At 41.2% G+C, this 21,115-nt stretch overlaps 1 long non-coding RNA gene across 1 annotated transcript in view; it reads left to right on the top strand.

The window, feature by feature from the left end:
• Positions 1-466: 466 nt before the first annotated feature.
• LOC108449375 overlaps positions 467-21,115 on the top strand; it is a 33,120-nt gene continuing 12,471 nt past the window's right edge. Inside the window, exon 1 of the long non-coding RNA XR_001865552.1 lies at positions 467-611. This is a non-coding gene — a long non-coding RNA (uncharacterized LOC108449375). The remainder of the gene's footprint in view (positions 612-21,115) is intronic.

Genomic DNA, 21,115 nt, shown 5'->3' with positions numbered 1-21,115 from the left:
GGAGAGAAGAGACAAGTTTCTGGCAAAGGAGCACAACTGAGTGAAACAAGCTGCATATGCCTTGCAAACTCCTCTCTTCCATAGCAGAGATCTAATTTTGCTCTTAGATTTGTTAAAATACAGTAAAGTAACAGCAGAATTCCACAAAGAATGGACCCTTAATTCACAGTAAGATAAATATGCCCTTTATTCTGCTCCAGTATAGATCATCCTTATCTATATATTTGACATCCAGGTTCACTAAGTCCAGGGACCACTGTGCAGCAGAACTATAAAAGAACATTCATTCTGATTTAGTTTTGTAATTAATCTGAGGCCCTTGGATCTAATTCAAGGCCATCTCAGTTCCTAAGTTTTTAGAAGAATTGTTCCTATTTTATACCAGCATGTGTTAAAGAAAATATTGGCCTCTTTTCCTGGAGCTGGACTTGTGCAATGCTTACATGTAAAAATAATCCCACTGAGACCCCCCCCAGCTGCTTTGATTGCAAAAAGCCAAATGTTCCTATCTACTACACAGCGAGAAAAGGAGCAAAGGGCTCTGCAAACTGGAAGAAAGGACAAGACAAAAGCACAGATGAGATGGGAAAGAGCTTTGCCCCATATTCCTGGTAAGTTTGCAGAATTTCTTCCATATTTACACTGCAGTTTGAAATCTGTTCAAGAAGCCAGCCAGCAGTCCCTGGAAAAAGAATTACCTTTAACAACCAGGACATTTTTCAGTCAAAGTTAATGCTTCTTGCAGCAATGTCACCAGACCTAGGTGCAGCTGCAATTGCCCACTGCAGCACAGAGCAGCAGCAAAGCAGCTCTGGCAGGTAAGATTTTTAAGGGCAGGGCTACCACTTCTTGGAACAGTGAGCAAGAGCAAACCAGTGCCAGTGCCACGATGGACTGCCACAGCCCTCTGGCTGGAACAGGGCCCTTGAGCCCTTGTGCTCCAGGGCTGCAGGTAGGTGAAGCTGAAGTCTGCTGAGCAGCCACAGTACACACTGCATACCCCAGCCTTTCCTTTCTTGTTGCTGGGAAGTTTCAGATTTGCAGCACACACAGGTTCCATAACACTCATGCTATCACAAACCTCTTCTCACTCCAGGAAAGTGCTTTGGGTTTATGTCAGTATGCAGAGCATTTCAGATAGCTTCTCCTTTCTACAAAAGTAGAAAGGTAGGAGGCATTTCACCAAGATGAGCAGGAACTAGCACAGAAGCAGAGAAATGACTCCTCAACAGTTTCACGGGTGCTAAAGTCTGACTAGCTTTTGGCTGACAACTAGGGAGAAAATGAGAGAGATGTGCTTTCTTTGCCTCCTTTTGCTCTCAGGAAAGATCTTGAAAGAGCTAACTTCAATGAGACTAGAAAATGGAAGAAAAGAGACAAGGGAAGTAGAATAAAGACGACCCCAAACCAACTGTTCACTCTCTCCTCTGTGATTCATTTCAACTCACCCATTTGACCTGCAGACAACTCCTTCCAGCAAGGAGAGGGGACAATCTCTTTTAGGGATATTAGCATGGTGCTAATAATGCCAAGGTTGTGGGTTTGATTCCCATATGGGCCATTCACTTCAGAGGATACTTGTGGGTCTCTCCCAACTACAAATATCCTCTGCTTCCATGATTTTTCTTGGAATAGAGAATGCTCAGTCATCTACAGTTTCCCCTCTGACTGTGAGAGAGATTGCAGCCCAGAATGGAAACAGGAGACCTGTTATAGCAGTGATGATGAATAGGGGAAGTTATCTGCTACCAAAACAAATTGTGTAAAAACAAAAAAACCAACAACCAAAAAAAAAAATTTAAAAAAGAGAGAATCTGCCAGATCAGACATAAACACAAGAGTCATTATTTCTCTGAGAAAAACTACCTGTGTTCTGTCTGCTATCTCAGCAATGTCAGAACAATCCCAAAAGCAAAGAAAGAATGTTAGAATGTAAACGAGAAAAGGAGTGAGAACAAATTAGTGAAGTTTTGTGTGACAGAAATTGGAAACTCAGACTTTCATGCCAACACAAGACACTGACAGTCCATTGCAATTGCCCTGTTTAACATCAGCCCCTCAGTGTGGTCTGTCCTGTGTCACCATTACCTACCTAGCTGAGCATGAAGAGTGTCAGGCTGACAGCCAGCCATAGGACTGCCACTGTAGTGGCCTTTGCAGAATTGGCTGGAGCTGGAATGCATGAAAGTAGAACTACTTTTCATTTTTCATTTAAAAAATAACCCTCTCCCTTTTCTGGGAGAGACAAAGTTAATATAAAATCTGGAGCATAAGGATAACAAATTGTCAGCTCCAGTGAATTATCACTACCATGAATGTCCTTATTTTTACTTAAGGATGCATCTCAAAGAAACTACTAAGTGTGCACATTACTTTCTATTAGTGCACATTAGTGCATGGTAGAAGGTAGGGAAAATCTAACCAGTCTTCCTTAAATTTAGAATTCTTGTATTTGGAAAACCTTTCAATACTCTGAGCTTCTATATTCAAGTTGTAACATTACTACTTGTACCTTACTATATTTTGCTCCATCTTAATACAGTTCTGCAGCAGTCAGCAACGAGTCTATTCAGAGTTCTTCCCAGTTACAAATTTTCCAAAGGAAATTCATTTTCCAGGGTCATTTAAAAAATATATTATATTCCAAGCTGTTAGCAGATACTTTTCTTTGAACTGGTTTCAATCTTTGTTCTCCAGCAGCCAACCCACTTGCAAAGAGTATTTCCAAGACTTGTTATTCACACGTGAGATCCCAGCAACACTACAGAACTCACTAAAGATGTGTGATATGGAATCACTTTCCCAGAAGACTGATCCTGCCTTCATAAATTTGCCATTAAAGGTAATTACCTACATCCCCCATCTAGAAGATGCACATAGAGGGAACACTAACTTTGAAGGCCCTCCATTTTATTCTCTGGGAATATTTGAGCAATTCCTACTTCCAGCAACACTAAAGTGGCTATGGAAAGACATGTACATAGCTTAAGTAATTGCTCAAGAGCTAAGACTACTTTTTTTCATTCTCTAGTCAGTTCTCAGATGCCTCTAAGTGATGAAAATACAGTTAACCCTTGGGATTTAGATTTCTACCACATGCCACAGATTCAGCTAAAAATGCTTTAGCTGCTGGACCAGAATGCCACATTAAGCACGTCCCAATTCCCTGAACCACTGCTCAACCCTCAGACAGGCCATTTCTTTTTCTAACCATGATAGCTGCCTATGGGTAGTGAGTGATTCAAGAGGATTGAATCAAGAGGAGAGCAGCAAGCACTGCATCCTGGCAGTGAGAAAAGCTAAACCTGTTCATTCCATGGCTGAATTTGTCCCTTTCTGCTATCAGCCAAGGGTGACAGATGAAACATTGTGTTAACCTGATGTAATTAAAAGATAGACCTAGAAGGAGACAGTACAAGCAACAGCTGTCAAAACATAGCTCAGGCACAACATTTCAGCGTCTCTTATCAGTGTTTATTCATTCACAGGTTGGACTAATAGAGAAGCGCTTGTGTACAGCTGCAAATGCATGTCTGTACTTGGGAAGACAAGCAGTCCTCACAGGTTTCTCATGGAGCTGTGCTGATCACTGGTGCTGATTGTTAACACACAGCTCAGTACTTTGTATGTAAGACTAGCTCTAGACAGTGTTTTATATTTGCCGTGTTATGCATCACAAAAGTGGATCCCAGTGATTCCTTGCTCCTGTTTCTCCATCTCAGTGATAACCAATGGGCTTCACTCAGCAGAAGTTGTCCCTTTGGATATCTTCAGCTCAGACAGTTTCTGTCTGGACAGTGCTGCTTTTGTAGTTAAATACAAGTACTACAAATGAGGAGTGGTTGGCTAGATTTTACTCTTTGTAGCAGGGATGATCAGGGAAAACCACTGCCCTGTCTTACAATGGTAGCTTGGGTGACTACTTGGCTGCCTTCAACTGGCAGCAGCATTCATCCCAGTTCTTCAAGCTCAGTTTCTTAAGCAGAACTGTAGGATTCAATCCAAATTGAAAATGAGTCTTCCACACTTCAGTCTGAGGAACAAATTCTAGTGTCTAAGCCATTTCTCTGGCTCCATTCACAAGGAATGCTTCCAAGTACCCTGCACAGCCCAATACGTGCTCCCCTTGCAGGCCACACGTGACTCAGCAACAGAGGTTTGCCATTCCTGTTATGGTTCCACTCTGCCACAAAGAAGCCAAAGGTTACCCTTAGATGGATGAAGCTAAATGTCATACTAGACTATAGAAATACGTTCAAAGAAATTTCTAAAGCTTCTGCTTCGTGAAATGATGTTCCAGCAAGGTCTGAATTACTGCACCCATTTTTGGTAGCCCACTTCAGGGAAGAGATCTAGAGAACAGCAGGTTATGATCAAAGGAATGGGGGAGATTTAATCTGGAAAAGAGAAGGCAGAGGGAAAACTGTAAGCTTCATGTACATAAAATGCTACTGTAAAGCAGGAAACTGACTCTTCCCTATTGCCTGTTGCAATGGAACAGAATTAATGGCTTTGATTGCACAAGGCAGATGCAAATTTGACATAATGAAAGCTTTCTAGTGGGAAGGTTAGTTTAGCACTCAAAGACTGTATGTGGAAAATGTGGAATCTCCATCAGTAGAGGTTTTAAGAAGAGATTAGACATTATCTGGTCAGAACAATTAAGGGGAGTGGATTCAAGAAGCTCTCACAGTATCCACTGATCCTACACTTACAATCCTAGAAAAGATTTTTTTGGGTTGTTTTAGCAGCAGCTGTCTGGTTCAGACTCCTGCTGGCAGGGATGACATTCAAGAAAAGTGATGGGTAAAACACCTCAAAATGGATGTTTCTACATTTGCTTGCATACCACTGTGATGACTGAAACATCCCAAAGTTTAATGTGTTAGCCCACCAAAACAGTGCTTTTCTGTTTCAAAACGTGTGGGGCTGTAAGTAAGGAAAAATGTATGAATGTTAGGCATAATGAAACCTCAATCCTAGAAGCCCCTGAGTGGTTTCTCTTTTGATTTTAGGATTGCAATAAGGGTTAGATACACTCACACACAACTATATAGAAGGAATTAATGATATGCTTTTATAACACAAAAACTTAATTTGAGCACACAGCATTCACTCACAACTATCTCAGTTCCATAAGCCTCACTCATGCAGGTAATGCCCTTTAACCTGAAGGTATGGAACCCACAAAGGAAACAGCACAGCTGCACAGCTCATGAAAACAGGAGTCAGAACGATGAGATTTGCAAGGCCAAGGCACCAGTTCATACCAGTAAGCTACTACTCTTGCATGATATCCTTGTAACTACTGGCAGCTGGAAAAAGGAAGATGCTATCTGGAATGAAAATCAGATCAGGCAAAATTTATTTTGCTGCTGCCAATGAAAACACCAACACAGGAGGCCAGATTTTAGAAAAGAACATGTCAATATGCAGATATGCATGTGTTATCTTTCAATGCTGGGTGTTCCCCACCACTGTATGCAATTTAAACATCTGCTGCCATCAATAACTTATGTATCCAGTCTTGTGCTCAGTTGTTATATCTTACTGTTCTTATTTTCAAGGACAGTTTCACATTTTGAGATGTATTTTTGTAAGGGAAATCCCTGCTGTACTTTTCCTCTAGTGCTTTATTTTCTTTTGAACTTTTGACATAACTATAAATGGATTTTAGGTTACAATATTTAATGCATGTATCAAGACAAGGTCTCATCTGAAACTTCCTTATCATTCCTTTCCCACACCTCCTCCCCTAGCCTTCACACTAGATTTCAGGATTTAAATTTTTGTACCTGATAGTACAAAGTGAGTCACTCTTTGGAAGCTCTTCCTGCAGTGGAAAAGGAGTTTTAGTGGTAGTCTGACGTGCCTTCACAAAGCACAGACCAAAGGCATCTCCGTTTTATGACTCCCATTTGCCCATGCAGCACACATTTCAGTACACATCACATGCTCAGCAAGGGATCTTCTGGTCTCAAAGTATAATTCCCACTGTGGGCATTAAATGAAATTAGCAGGTGGCAAGAAGTTCAAAGCAAATAAGAGATTCTCGATGATACAATACATGGTTAAAGCTGCAAAACATCTTAGCAGGAATAGGTGTAAAGGTGTATATATGTTCAAAATCAGAAAATTCACAATGAAAATCCATCAAGGACTCCTGAATACAAAGTTACCACCATTGCTTTGAGGGAGTACCTGAGCCATAAATCCCTGGATTTTGGGGGGTATTCTGTGGAGGGATCACTACAGGCTTGCTGTGTTCTTATGTTCCTCCCCAGGCTTCCCCAGCTGGCTATCACATGTGACAGGATGGTGATTAGACAAACCTTTCTCCTGTCTTTGGGTGGCTCTTTGCATTTCTTAAACAGAACTGCTTGTAGGCGATAGAAGGTGGACTCTGCCCCATTTGTTCCAGTTTCATGCAAGCAGATTAGTCTCAGCTACAAAGTGTACAATATAATGCAGGCCCCAGCAAATCTCAGGTACTGAACCTACTCCTTGCTGAGAGTGCAGCCTCTCACATGCTTGCAGCACAGAGCCCAGTCTGGCTTTGAGAGCCCCACAGTGCATCCAGCCAGCCTAAAGGGCAAAGGCTGTGCTGAGTGGCTCCATCTGGCATAGAATCAGAGAACCCTAGCTTTGGGGTTGGGTTGGAATGGACCTTAAAGATTATCTAGTTCCAACTCCCCTGTCATCACTTGGGGGTTGGAACTATGCAATACTATGCATGGGGAAGCCCTGGAGCAGCAGGGACACCAGGATGCTGCATGGCAGCATGGGAGGTGTCTTGGCAGGGAACATTGCTCAGAAAAGCCATACAGCAGTCAAAGGCACACTCCCAGCTGCAGCCTAGCACATGTCCCCACCTATCATATAATCCAATGTGACTATTCTGAAACTCCTGAGGTCTGGAATCTGTGCTTCAGTTTCTCCTGAAAGTAATGTAGGCACAAATAATTCATTATATCACCTCTTGAGCTTGACATACTTTCAAAGACACTCAAAAACTAAAACAGAAAAAACCCTTGCCATAGCAGTTACCCTGTTGTTAACCCAAAGCTGAGGCTTTTAAAAATCTGTGGTCCTGGGTATTTTGCCCTGGTTCTAGAAGTACTTGATTCCTACTGATACCAACCACATCCCGTAATTCAAAGTCATGCACAGACCATACATGGTGGGTAGAAAGAACCAAGAGAAGGAGGTCTCTGTTGCAATTATTAAAGGATCCAGGGCATGGATCATTGATAGAATTATGGGATCAATAGAAGAACTGTACAAGCAATAGGCCTGGAAGCAAAGGGCCTGTGTGTGAGAAAAAACTCTCCATGAGAAAATTCTGGTGTGAAGAAAACAAGCAGGGCTGGGACCAAAGAGGGAGTTTTGAAAAGGTACAGCTGTGGAGATAAGACCCGGAGGGAGGAGGGTGAACACTGAATTCTTTTAATCATAACATATCTGAAGAAGTTTGCCAATGTAAGTCCAATTATGTAGAAGTAGAAATGTGCTTTGATAAGCTTTAAGCCACTTAGGAATTAACAAGCTGGTATACGATATAAGTGCCTTTGGATTGCTAATAAACGGAGTTTTGCTCTTATCAACCATATTGGCTGGTCTGCAACCCTCTCCCCCCGCTGGAGTCACCAGGCCTCTCGTCTTTTTACAATTCGAACAGGTCTCCACTAAGGAAACCACCAAACCATTCCTTCAGTGAGCTGCAATGGGTCTGCCTCACACAGTGTAACTGTAGACAGTGAGACAGTTATCTCCAGACTTGTTTAAAACACAGTACAGAGATGCCACAGCTGCATACCCTGCTGCCTACCCTTTTTTTCTTGCTCTCCTGCCTTTTCTTCTCTCTTATACAATGAACACTGTGGAACAAAAAGTGCAGCCAAAGCAAACATCACTTAGACCAAGAGTTTGATGTTGGAGAGTGGAAAGTGAAGCTCCCAAACTCACAAGAAAACACCTGCTAAATCTTCAAGAACATTACTGGGATTATGACTTTTGCCTCAGCTTATAATGAAGGAACAGCCACCACCATCAGCGTTACAAGCCCAGTATTGAGATGAGGAATCTGGTCCCCATCAGTAGGTCTATGCTGCTTTTACTTCCTCAGGAGATCAGCAGTGGAGAGTAAGCACCCACCCCATGAGCATCTGATGGCTCTTACTAGAGAATATATATGAGCCCCAAATTACTAACTCAAGAGATTGAGGTCAGTGAAAACAGTTAATGCAAGCCTCTGTGATGTAAGCTGCCTTTATGACACTAGGGGAATTCATTAGTCATATTATTCTGGGGATACTGTCAGGTTGTGTTCAGCCTCAGAGCTCTGAGCCCTCATCAAAATATGCTATTTGGAAAAGCCAATTTCAAACCATTTGCTGAAGAAAAAACTCTTATTTGTGCATATTTGCCCAAAGACTTAAAATGAATTGCCAAGTCTTTGCAGACTTCACACAATTCATCAATTTCTCATGATCAGTCTGGGGAGGTACAGAGGAGGCTCATGGTACTTTCATGTTTTCTCATTAAAAAACACCCATTGGTACATTAATAAGACAAGAGCATCTCAGCAGGACATGTAGCTATGTGACATTTCAATCCTTTTGAAGAAAAGGCACAGAAAGGAAATGAACCCCAGCAGCTACAGCCAGCAAGACAACAAGTAAATGAGCTTTCCGTGTGGAGAACAAAGAGAAGGTGCCAGGAATGCATGAAGTGAAGATATGACAGAAAAGGGGAAATCATTCTGCCTGAGAGCCTCATCAGTATCAACAGACTGGAAAGAATGAAAGACTTCAGAGGTCAAACTGTCCTGATGTGTCCATCTCACTTAGGCTAGGTTAAAAGACACCAAAAAACCACTGTTCCATTCCTTCCTGTGTATCACACCCAGTGTCTTTTAACACCCAGTTTTGGTGTCTTTTAACACCCAACTGTTCCATTCCTTCCTGTGTATCACACCCAGTACTGAGCCCCATTCTGAAAGGGCTAAACAAACCGTTTACATTTATTGAGTGTATGTATTACACTCTTATTTTTAAATTTTTAGCTTCAGAGTAGCCCTGCAGGGTAGGAGAAAGATGGAGTAAACCCTGTCTCATGGTAGGACTCTAGAAACCAGTATTCCTTAAATTTGTTACATATCTTAGGTTTTTTGCAGACATGCCTCTCTATTTGCACCTATCCATCTACATGTGGTTATCCTTCCCTTCTTTCAAACCAGCTTTGTCTGAAACCACACAAACCATGCCTACACAGCTATCAGCAGTAAATCCCCCCCCTTTGATGCCACTGCCATATTGACCAGCACTTCTCCACTGGGAGCAGCTGTTATGCCCCACCAGACAGAGTGAAAAGCACCAGCAAATATTGGCTACAAGTCTAAATACTGACTCACCTGCTCTAGAGCATGAGCAGCTGCTGGCAGTAAAAACAAATAAATGCATGCTTTCCAGAAATATTTCCTAGTAGTGAAAAATTGTTTTCAAAACATAGATTCAGCTCTTCAAGACTGCCCTTCCATAAACACCCCAGTTTGAGAAACACAAGTTTAGTGTGTACCTGGGCAAATGCATTCCCCACCACACTGAACCTCCTTTGCCTTTATTTGAAGGGTATCTCCCTCTAGCAAAAGGAAAGCAGAAGCCTTTTGCATAGTCACTTCAATAGTTTTCACTTCTTCCCGTGCGCTTGGCAGCCATCCATCCAAGTAGCCTCCATACTTTGTTAACATACTGGATTTATTAATCCCATTTTACGGTTTGTTGAATATTCCTTCTATCCCTTCTCTTTGACCAAGAAATTCAATGTTTACAGTCAAAGGTAGAGAAACATTCTAATGTCTTATATTTTCCATCATATGTGCCCAGGCCTTTTAGATATATTTGCATTTTTTTGGCATACAACTTTTGAGGTGAATGCCCATAAAACACATAGTATTCTTGTGGTTTTTGTGTTTTTTAAACCTTGGGTTCTTTCAATGTAGGAATAAAATACTCTCACAGAATGCCGCATAGCATAACTAAAGCTTCCAATTTACTGTACTGGGAAATTTCCACTCAACAAACTGGATAGTACCTGTTTTAGATGCCTTAGAAATGCTGGAGTACAGCAGTACAACATACATTTCCAAAACTTCTAAAAACATCCACATTTAGTTTCTAACAAGGAACAGGGTATTTTACTTGCATGACTTGGTCAAATTGCCTTCAGACTTCTGAAAGAGTTTAAAAAAATGCTTCAGTTAATGTTAAAAAGGCTTCAGTACTATAATCTTATAAAACATACCTCAATAAACAAATTTCAATATATGTGGACACATTTTTTTTCAAACAAAGGAAACCAGAAACTAAAACTGCTGGAACTTGCCATAAAACCAAAACCAACCAAAAAACCCCAAACAAAATAAAACAAACAAACAACACAAAAAAACCCCAAACAAACAAAAAGAACCACACAAAAAACTTCCCATCTGCATTGTAAAAGGTAAAAATACAGAAATTTTCATTAAAAAAATCTGTTTTTCACCTCAAAGAAAATTCCTACGTAGTTTTGAGACTTGTGACCTTTTAGGGTTGTTTGATTTTCATAGAAATCAAGCATTTTCATGAGGAAAATAAGCAATTCCCTGACCAGTTCTGTGGTAAGTCATGCCTTCTGATTAACAAATCAATACGATTATGCAGAAGCATCTTACTGTTTAAAATACCCCTATGTTCACACGTCACAACTCTGACATAATACCTTACTTATACACTTTGCTTACTTATACATTCTACCTACTTGTACATTTCACTTGCTTATCTTATACTACTTATACATTTTCTTACTTGCATTTTTTACAACTTCTACATAACACAGTACTTATGCATGTTACTTACTTATACATACTACTCTACTTATACACCCTACAACTTTTACATAATACAGTATGTATACATTTTACAACTGCTGTGCATGAAATCTCGCATTACTTGATTGGTTTCTCTATTTTATCCACAAGCACTTTTCTGATAATATGATTGGTTTTAATCTAGTACAGCACAGTCCTTTTTTATCTATTCCTTGCTGTCTTGGTATTTAGTTTTTCAGCTTCTTCTTTCCCAATTTAGTTTACCTTTCAGTCCTCAATGAATTCCTGAGGGCGCTAACAGGCAGGGCTCCTGATCCAGGCAAGCAGCATCAAGATGAATACAGCAACAAAACCCATCCAGTGATCAGCAGCCAAGTTAGTCCAGGAACTCCAAACAAGAAACCAGCAAACAACAGGAAACAGCTATAAACCTATCCCACCTCTCTCCTAGAGCCTTCAGACTGGAGCTTAAAAACCCTCTTGGGGCTGATGTGCTACAGGTGAAGGTGGAAAGGCCAGGTGAAGCTGGTGAGGGTAATTCCAGCCTGGTCCCACTCTGAGGGCTCTGGTAAAAATAACTAAAAATGGTTTGCTGGGGCACACTATCAAGGTTCAAATACTTTACAACACAGTTCTTTGAAGCACCTTGGATTATCTGTCCATATTTATCACATAGAAGAAAAGAATAAAGATATCCCACAGGTGGCTTCTTATATACTGACTGTGGTATTAGCAGGCAGATGCAAATAATTAATTTATGAGTTGATATTTACTGTCTTTTCTAAGTGATTAGGAATGTGTGTGTGAAGCAATGGCACTTACAAGCTTTAAGGAACCTTTTGGCACACCCAGCCCAAAGCACAGCACTCACATCCAGGAAATCCAAAGACAACTAACAGAAAAAAAGTACATGAATGGGAGGCATTTGGAAACAGTATTCCTGTATCAAAGTTAAGTTGGAAGAAAATAAATAGTAGCTTTTCTTTTGGTATGACATTAAGAAACAAACAGGATTTTGAACACACAAAATGCTTCAAGTTGACTCTAGTATTAAACTGCAAATAAACTTTCAGTAAGAACTCACACAAATCCAGTATTATATTGGCAATAGTGCTGACAGTCATCAGAACAGCAGTTTATAGTATGTTGGGCTGGCAGACAACAGCTACAGATAATAAAGGAAGCATATTTCCAGAAAACTATAACCTGCAAAAAGAATTGTTTAGATAATATCTAAGCTTGTTTTCCTTAGATGCACCATCAGAAAACTATTTCCTGTGCCAGCTCCTAGAGAAAAGTATTCACATTTTTCTTCCTCAGTTATGTTAATCAGGTAATAAATGTGTTAATAATAATGCTCTTCTTACAGAATTCTGATTTGCTGCATCGTAACCAGAAATCCTCTATAGATATCTAACATGCCGTTGGTTTTGATGAGTAATCAAACTAAAAAGGCCACTGAATTATTTTATTTCCATTAAAAAAGAAGTGACTTTTGGGGTAGTTTAAGGAAGGTGACAGTCCATTTCTACTCTACAGGTACAATAAGCAGCCTCCACACCTGTGGTTAAGGGCAGTAAGTGCTTCTACTCCTAAGCAGAGAGACTGAATGAAGAAATTGCCTACTAGGGTTCTGAGCTGTGGAGGAACTGACAGATTGGACATTTGAACTAGCACTTCCAAATTGTTTCCCATCTAGAACTGAATGGCACTATTTGGATAATAAATTGGAATCCAAACCACACCTATTGTCCTTCCAGTAGTCTGAACTTTTTAAAATAACCCCCCTTCAGATACTGAAAGCAGACATCACTTCCTGCAAGAAGCCACACCAAATACAAAGTATTGAAATACCCGTGATAATCCTCTTAGCAATTTGAAATGGCTGCAGAAAAAGTCCAGAGCAGAGATATAATGAAGCTGGTTAAAAACAAGGAAGACAAACACTACACAGCACCACACAACCTGCTCTAGAGAGCAGCACCTCTGGGAGGAGCTCTCTCATGTTGAACCTACAGGCTGAAATAGTAGTATGGTGCTGTCCCAGAGAGATAACACATCAAACAGCAAGAAGGAAAACATGGCACCAAATTATACTGGTCCAACTGCTGTGTGCTGGGAGTACTGCCTCCCTCTAAACCACGGTCTTCTGAAGAAATGTTTTATGACTATTTCCCTATTTCTGCTTTTTATTTTTTAACTGTTGACATGGGAAGTTTGAACTATCCACTGCCAGTTTCAAGAGCCATCTAGTTTACATTTGAGTACACATTTATATGTGTACCCTATGTATGTCCTCTACCTATCTTTTGAAAACCTTAGACAATTTAAACAAAATTTGATATAGATGCTGACAAATAAAACATGCCACTGGGTAGGGGAAGAAGACCACCAAGAGTGTGTGATTATACTGTTTTTCTCCTAAGTATGCTCAAAAAGTGCACAACTCTGTCCCACGGTTTTTATTTTTCTTGTGGAGACACTATTAAGGGGTCTCTCTCCCTCCTCGTTGGCTTCTTCCTGAAGCTTGTAGGATTATTACACCTCTGACATCAATGCCCTCCTGCCAATCTGCCTGAACATATTGGTCCACCTCAAAAGTTGTTCATGGAGCAAGTAGACATGATCCCAAAAATCTGTTTGACTTATGAAAAAATGCTGTAAGAAGACAAGACAGCCATGTAGAGGTAGAAGATACTCTTGTACCCCTTCACGCTGCACTGAGATGTAAAAAAAATCCAGCGCCAGAAACACTTTCAAACTCCAGTCTGAGAAAACAGCATGACACAGGACTTGTGTTCCCAGATAAAGAACCCCCCGTAGATTTTTCTACAGCCACACTGTCCAAGGGATTTGTGGTTGTGTTTTGTGGCTGCTGTGAGATACCAAGGAATCAGAACCGGCAAACCACCTCACAGAGTCAAGAAACAGAACACTCAGATTCACTCCCACCCTAAACCAAATAGACTTTTACAGCAGGATGGAATTGTTATTTCTCAGTTAGGGGCAGGACTTGCAATTTCTATAATTTGTCTGACTTTTTTGTTGCTATCTACAGGCACCCATCTTTGCTTTTACTTACACAGTATCTTCCCTGAATGAAGGGGCAGGAAATATTTCTTAACAATCTACATCACCCTGTTCTTCAAAAGCTTGCTAGTGCAGTAAGAAATGAACCCTAAACGGTCAGTATTAAATGAATTCACAGAAGGTCTCTAAAGCACAATACGGTAAATCAGTATGTACTGTGTGTCAGTGTGACAGAGACCCCAGAATTGTGGAAAACTCAGAAAGTATTGTAGGAACTTTGTGACAGCTGCATGCATATGCAAGGACTTTTTGTCTACAGAGCCAGAAAAGCAAGATAAAAATCTACTTCCTTCACAGACTTAAGACAGTGAGAACAAGTTAATGTAAATCCTCTGTACCAGAATAGGGAAGATAAGTTTGTTTGTTTGTTTTTTTCACATCCTCACTCCACAAGAAAAAGCATGGAATATTTTAACTAGATTTATAGGCCTCTGTGGATAACACATACTGGTTTGAGGACAGTCAGTCTCTATTAATGGGAATGAACTCACAGCCAAGCAGAGACGGCTGTGTGTAGCGCTCTGTGGTCTTGGCCTTTGAGCAACACTGATGAAAGGCTAGGGACAAGCCATTTAGCTATGGATGCTTAAGAGAACAGGGGAGGGGGAGTTCTGAAGAGCTAATGTTTTGGTTTATGAGCCCTGACAGGCACTGTCAACAACAGCAATACTGTTGTTTTAGCTTGTGGTTTCTATAATAAAATTAGACCTCTCAAGGTAGTCAGGCCACATCTCCACAACTCACATTGGGAGCCAAGGGCAGAGATGTTGAAGAGAGAGCAGAGGCCTCATGCTCTGTATCCACATGCAGTGCAAGCAAGGTCAGCACTGCAAGATACCTTCCTGCAACTTAGAGTCTTGTTGCAATACAAAGTCTATGCTGTTTTGCCCTTCTGGAACTATAATTTGCACATGGACAAATGCAGAGCAGATAATACCAAGTCTGGTCATTCATAGCTTTGGCATCTTTATTGCAATTGTAGACATGCATTCCCTTAGAACTGCTCAGTTCTCTGACAGGCTCAGCCTTAGATTGCACAGTGGGGAGAGAAGAGCAGGACTATTATCAAGCAAGGGAAACACCATCCTTCAACTGCAGCTAGGACCATGGGAAGCCAGAGATGCAAGTAACTTAGAAACTACAACATATGTCACTACATCCATGAAGCTTAATGGATGAGTTCCTCCTCTCCTACATCACAGAATAATCTGAGTTGGAAGGGACCCACAAGGAACACGAAGTCCAGCTTTTAAGTGAATGGCCCACAGGGGGCTCGAACCTGCAACCTTAGCATTATTAGCACCACGCTCTAATCAACTGAGCTGATCTCAGGGTTTGCACAATCACCTCAGTCTTGAAACATGACTAACATATGAACTGAACACAACACTGAACAGGACTGTATTAAAAAGAAGGACAGGATTCTCTTTGAGACTCTTCCTCTGAACCCACTCATTCAAAATGTTCAAAGGGAAAAAGTAACTTCTTTTACTGCACCACTCTCTTGTGTGATTTTGGGCAGCCTGGGGAAGCTACTCACACAGCTTTGAGAATTAATGCATTTTCCTGTGTTGGGGACTTCACCAGAAACAATTTCCTCCAAACCAAACTGACTGAAAAAACACTGGTGTTACAACCCAAACAAACAAAAATCTTGCTGTGATGAGCCACCAGCAAGTTAGTCCAGAAACCACAATATTAAAAGATTTTATGCTACGACAGTGACTCATAAAGTAGGAGAGATTACTCTGACAGGGAGTAAAGTGTTTAGCTAAAATTGCAGATAATAAAATCATTCCCTTCAGAGGTATTTTTTCTATGATATGGAACAGATGCAACTGTTTGGTATCTTTAGATGACAGTTTCAGCCAGGTCAAGTTCATGCTGTTTCTGGATCCTACCAGAACTTTTTCTGTGCCCAGTGAATTGATGGGGGGTTTTCTTGTGGATGGCATCTCTTCAGCAGAGCAGGCAGAAAAGCAGAGAGTACATGTCAAAACAAGGCAGTGGGGAGGAGAGAGAAAGGGGAGAAGAAAGGAGGATGGGGAAAAAAAGCAGTAGCCCCTACAAGACACATTCCATCTTGCAAAATTGAGTAGGATTTTTATTTTCCTGGAGCTCCCTCTTGCATTGTGGAGAACACAGTATCACAGAATGTTCTGAGTTGGAAGGGACCCACAAGAATCATCAGATCTAACTCCTGGTCCTGCACAAGACAGCCCCAAGAGTGACACCATGTGACCAAGAGTATTGTCCAAACTCTTCTTGAACTTTGTCAGGCTTGGTGCTGTGGGAAGCCTGTTCCAGTGCCCAACCATCCTCTGGGTAAAGAATCTTTTCAAATACCCAACCCAGCTTCAGGCCATTCCCTCAGGTCCTGTCCCTGGTCACCCCAAAGAAGAGATCAGTGCCTGCCCCTCCTCTTCCCCTCAGGAGGAAGCTGTAACTGCAATGAGGCCTCCCCTCAGTCTCCTCCAGACTAAACAGACCAAGTGACCTCAGCTGCTCCTCATATGGCTTCCCCTTAAGACCCTTCACCATCCTCGTAGCCCTTCTTTGGACACTCTCTCAAATTCAATATCTTTTTTATATTGTGGCACCCAAAGCTGCCCCCAGCACTCAAGGCGAGGCCGCCCCAGTGCAGAGCAGAGCAGGACAATCCCCTCCCTTGCCCAGCTGGTGATGCTGAACCTAATGCCCCCCAGGACAGGGTTGGCCCTCCTGGCTGCCAGGGCACTGCTGGCTCATGTTCAACTTGCCATCGACCAGGACCCCCAGGTCCCTTTCCATGGTGCTGCTTTCCAGTGTCTCATTCCCCAGTCTGTCCATACAGCCAGGGTTGCCCCATCCCAGGTGCCGAATTCAGCACTTTGCCTGGTTGAGCTTCATATGGTTGGTGATTGCCCAGCCCTCTGATTTGTCCAGGTCTCTCTGCAGGGCGTCCCTCCTCTCCAGGGAGTCAACAGAAGCTCCTCCCAGCTTCGTATCATTTGCAAACCTGCTTAGTATCCCCTCCCATCCTCATCCAAGTCATTTATTAAGATGTTGAAGAGCACAGGGCTGAGGATGGAGCCCTGTGGAATCCCACTAGTGACAGGTCACCAGTCTGATGTCACCTCATTCACTATAACCCTTTGTGCCCAATCCTTTGCACCAGTTGCTCACCCATCTCATGACATGTTTGTCCAGCTGTGTGCTGGACATTTAGTCCAGAATGATCCTGTAAGTAGTATCAAATAGTATCAAAATCTTTACTGAAATCAAAAAAAGATTACATCTACTGGCTTCCCTTGATCAGTTAGGTGGGTTACCCTGTCATAAAAGGAAATCAGGTTTGATAAGCAGGACTTCCCTCTCATGAAGCCATGCTGGCTTTGAGACAGGTCACTCTTATCCAATACAAGCCTATCTGTGGGAAGAATATATTGTCCCCTCACATCAGTACAATCCCATGTAAGTAACAAAGTTATCATAGAGCAGAACGTGTCCCACAGACATCCATCTCTTTGGAGAGGAAAAGGGGTCCTTCCCCTTACCACTGCAAGTTATGTTGCTGAAGCAACTGCAGTACCTGCCTTCAGTTTGTTATAGCCAGCTTTGAAAGTAATATACTTTTACACTGAACAGAAATGGCTTGAAAACTACAGCTACAGAAGACTTGAAGAATGAAAATAATCATAACAACCTCTGAGTAGTACAGAAATGCTGAACAACCTTTCCCAAATTAGCAGCATCAAATTCTTTTACAGCTGTAGATACAGTTTAAGAGGTTCAGATTTGATATCCCAGTCTGTTACATTACAAGTAGCACGGCAGTATTCAGTGGAATTTGCAGGACTGTCCACAAGGGCTAAGAAACAGTCCAGGGATTCACTCATGTGGCCAAGTGTTGCTGAAAAATAGCAGCAAGTACTTGGTGATCTGCCAGGTCTCACTGGAGATCCAGTGAGGACATAGGTGATCAGGATGAGCAGAGACCACTCTAAAAAAAGTAATGCTGCCTTGAGAGACGAGCCACAATGAGGGAGAGTGTACCTATTTCTTCCAACACAGTGGAAGTGTTCTAGGGATCTGTAGTTTTAAAGGTGGTTTGTACTTTCAGTAAAATTGAACCTTGGAATTTTCTGTCGACTAGAAATGTACATCAACTACAAGTTTAAAACAGAAAACACTCATCTAGCCAGAGCAGACACTCACACAGCAATTCCCAAGTCACTTTAATAAGCTGCAGTCAAAACTAATTGTATGGAGAAGTGCACAATCAGATTTAAGGTCTTGGAAGTGACGGAAAATCCATCATGACTGCTACAACCCAGGAGCTAATTACCATCCCATTAGAAAATCTGGCACTCTATTTCTAATATGAATTGGTCCAATTCCCCTATTACAGCTCATTAAAACTGCCATACTACAAATCTTCCTGTGTGTATTAAGATTGATATGTCACCTCAAGTCACCTCAATGGGTAAATTTGAGAGCTTACCTTTTGTTCTGGGAGACTTAATGAGTTTTCTACACCACTTTTCTCTCATCTCTTCCTTCCTAAGTGTATTAAGACAAGCACAGGATAAAGAACCCAGTAACAGGCTGTATAATGGCAGAATGTACTTTTCCATCCCTGCTCTGGATTCCTTCTGCTACACTGCCTGCAAGGACTGTGATAGCTAGTCAGCCTCAGCATAAAACTAGGACTACATGTTTGACCAACTACCCCTCAACCCCTGGCCCTTCCCTGCTATTTCTGAAGCTTTCTTTCTCAAGATGCAGCCCCCACTATGTAAGTGGGATCAACGTGGCTGTGCTTCTGAAACACACAGGCTTTCATTTTTCATGTTCAAGTGTGCCTAGTTTATAATGCAGTACTTTCTTAATTTATTTCATCCTACCAATTTTATCATCTCCAAACTCCCATGCAATGGCCTTATATTTTCTTCATGCTACAGATGGAAACTAATTCTGTAGATGAGAGAATTACTTAATCTTCCCTCCCTCAAAAAACTGCAAGCAAGACTAGTACATTTTCTGTACAAAAGATGGCCAGCAGCATAAAGGAAATCAGTATTGCTATTGACAGACATGCCACAGTTCCACTAAGATACCAAACACAGACAAAAGGCTATTCCTCCATTCACTCCTCATAGCTCATTTCAATTTATTTTGTTTTAGAGAAACAACTCAAATCTCACAGTTCTTCCTTTGACTAAGAACACGGCCAAAAGTGGTATTTGGTGCAATAAGTGTACAAAATTCATGGCTAATTTTAATTATAAGAGCTTAATTTTGGAGCTATGTATCTGGTATTTACTAGGATCATCGGATATCTAGGAAAGAAGTAAGAAGAGAAAAATTACTATCACCTTTATTATGAACTATGCTCTGAAACAGCTTTTTTATATATAAAGACTTTTCAAAATCACATGAGCTTTTAAAAAAAAGAGGCATGTTACCAATTCTGTTGTGCTTGTGTTGTGGTTGGGTTTTGGTTGTTTCTTTTAACACCATTTAGCAAATCCTTTTGACAGAAAGTTCCACAGGAAAGTCCGAATTGGTCTTCTGCAACATCTGTATTTTTATGATAAGAAAATACAAACAAATGTATAGAATGTATTGTCTTTCTGCCACTATTTTAAGTGTATCTTGCCACCAGTTCTGTCTTTCAAACTATGTCCCACAACACATGAAGAAGACTGGAGGAGTAGAATGAAAGAGACTGATTACCCTGAACAAAAAGTTTCAAACTGAGGGGAATGCAAATCAGTGAATGTTTCAAGCAGATTATTTTTCTAAAATCTGCTTTTCTCCAGATAATTATTTTCCTTACATGCCTCTTAAACAATTCTTCTCCAGAGTCAAGGACAACCCTCTCTTTTCTAGACAATTCTAGACATTTTGTTAGCAACTCAGCCAGTCTGTTATCAGGATCCTCCAAAATTGGACCAATCCTGTAGTTCTTGGTGACGCACTGCTTTTTCCAGTTTTCTTGGGCACTCCAGTGTATGTTCATGTTCAACATACTCCTACACTGGTGCAGCTCCAATGCAGAGCAAGAGGCAGCACAATAGCTGAGATATCCCTACTGTATGATCCCCAGTGCCCAGTGTGTCAGACTGGCAATGGCAAGGAGAGATGGAAGCTGGGATACAATCTTGGAGGTCCTCTGTCTGCCTAAATCTGTCCCTCCATCTCACAGGACAAAATATACAGAAGAGAAGTTCTTACAATTCTACATGAATAAAAGCCAGGGAATAGAACATGATTTTCTGCCATCCTGTCAGAACACAAAGCCAAACTTTCTGCTCAGTTTCACTCCAGAGGCCACATTCTGTCTCTTATTTTTGGCTTTAGTGATGCTGTAAAATGCACAGTCTATTACCAGGCATAAGAGCCGGAAACAATTTTAAAACTGATTCTGTGTGAAAAGAAGAACAAAGAGAAACCAAAGAAACCAACTTTTCACACACCGTAATTATTCCAGGATTCCACATACATCCAGTGCACCATGAACTGTAATTGTGGAATAAATTATAATTCATGGTTTTGTTAATTTCCAAGCACAGGAAATTCTCTCTACTTGTACCCTGTCCTCTCCTTGCTTTGCTTCTACTCTTGGCTGGGAGATGGAGTGGGAGAAGCAATTGAACATATGAAGCATCGAAGGAATAAGAAGTCAGAGTTCAGTGGTTTCTACAAGATAATTGGTGCCTCACACTTGCTAGAAACTGAGAGGATTAAACAAAAACCCAAATCCATAGTTTGGAAGTAGTACGTAGCTCGCAAAAATTGCTTTGTGGAGATTGAAAATCATTCGGAAAAACTTGCTCCAATGGGTTTTATTGCATGTTTTTGGATTCAGCATCTTACTGAGAAACCTTTATGATAAGCAAGTCAATACCTACAACAAACAGGAAGATATATCTAAAACTTCAGGTACAAAATTCAAGATTGCACTTTTCTGTAAGAATAATACAGCAATCCAGCAAGTTTTAACAGTTCAAGTGGCTAAAGACAGCTTACATTAAGTGGCATTGCACTTGTGCACTACTCATAACCTCTGTAACTGCTGAAGTATGTGCAGTACTTAGGGATTATTATTATTTTGCTGTTTTGCTGGCAAAACAGCAAAAGCCTCAGTAACACCTACAGACTCCTTTTTAATTC

Source organism: Corvus brachyrhynchos, unplaced genomic scaffold (assembly GCF_000691975.1).
Source record: "Corvus brachyrhynchos isolate BGI_N302 unplaced genomic scaffold, ASM69197v1 scaffold70, whole genome shotgun sequence".
Taxonomy (NCBI): Eukaryota; Metazoa; Chordata; class Aves; order Passeriformes; family Corvidae; genus Corvus; species Corvus brachyrhynchos.
This window is presented reverse-complemented; position numbering and strand designations above follow the sequence as displayed.